Source organism: Mercenaria mercenaria, chromosome 2 (assembly GCF_021730395.1).
Source record: "Mercenaria mercenaria strain notata chromosome 2, MADL_Memer_1, whole genome shotgun sequence".
In the NCBI taxonomy this organism is placed as follows: Eukaryota; Metazoa; Mollusca; class Bivalvia; order Venerida; family Veneridae; genus Mercenaria; species Mercenaria mercenaria.
Window position 1 is genome coordinate 15,813,294 of NC_069362.1, and position 1,090 is coordinate 15,814,383.

The 1,090-nt window shown below is 33.9% G+C and overlaps 1 non-coding gene across 1 annotated transcript; it reads right to left on the bottom strand.

Moving 5' to 3' along the window:
• LOC123565112 (small nucleolar RNA U3) lies at window positions 1-219 on the bottom strand. The gene has a single exon (XR_006689102.2). It is a non-coding gene; the product is annotated as a small nucleolar RNA U3 (small nucleolar RNA).
• Window positions 220-1,090: the final 871 nt, after the last annotated feature.

Sequence of the window (1,090 nt, forward strand, 5' to 3'; positions counted from 1 at the left end):
GCCACTCAGAATGCACTCCCCTCCTCCAACTCCCCACTTAGGGAGGAGAGGAACGTTCATCAATGACACGGACCAAGTCTCCCAAAGGGTGACAGCCCGTGCCCGCTTCGCGCTCAGAAGGGAGTGCTATTTCTCGTCCTCGTGGTTTTGGGTCCCGTCAGTTTTACCTGACGTCCTGGCGACACTTACTATAGAAATGATCCCTAAGAGTAAGGTCTTAATCATATATTAAAATGTTTGGTTCATATAGTTAGACTTTCTCATTTTACCAGATATTTTTAGATTTGCATGTACTGCATTATAAATTTCAGCATTATCTTTAATTCTATACTTTCAGCAATCATGTAGATCTTTTATAAAATAAACACAAAGTATTTATGCAAACAGATTTTTAACTAATAAGTGGTAAATACTTATTTCATGTCTTAAAAAGCTTAAATTTTATACACGGTAGTAATTATATTTATAGAATATCACTTGGAGATAACTTTGATAAACTAGGTAGTGTGGCGTTTACCGCATTATCTCCCATGAATTCTACATTACTATTTAAATGATCCGGTATGCGAACATTACCATACCATCGCTTCTGAAATGACATTTTGGGAGATATCTTTTTATCATCTGGATACTTTTAATATTTGAGATCAATAGATAAAAAAATGCTGTGGAGAAAAAAAACCGTATCGATCAGGCTTACGAAAATTAAAATCAAATCAGGTTAAGTAGAGATGGTACCTACCCAAATAAATTAAAGGGGGACAACCCTGAATTGACCAATAAGCTGAAGCCAACATTAAACATTGATCAAAAGTGAAAGAAAAATCAGATAGGTCCCTTTTCAAACAACTTATCAGACAGACAAAATATGACCTACATTTGTTTAAATCCCTTTGTATTCAATATACAATATGCACACTTTTCTCATGACTTACACTGACAGTTATTTAGTAAGTTGTAGTAAGGCCCTGATAGAAAGTTTAGTAATGCATGAAGATTATATAGAATTATGCATACATTCCTTTGAAGAAAATTAACGACATAAAGAAACGTTATTAAGTTTTGATCTTTTAGCCAAAGTTTTTATTTA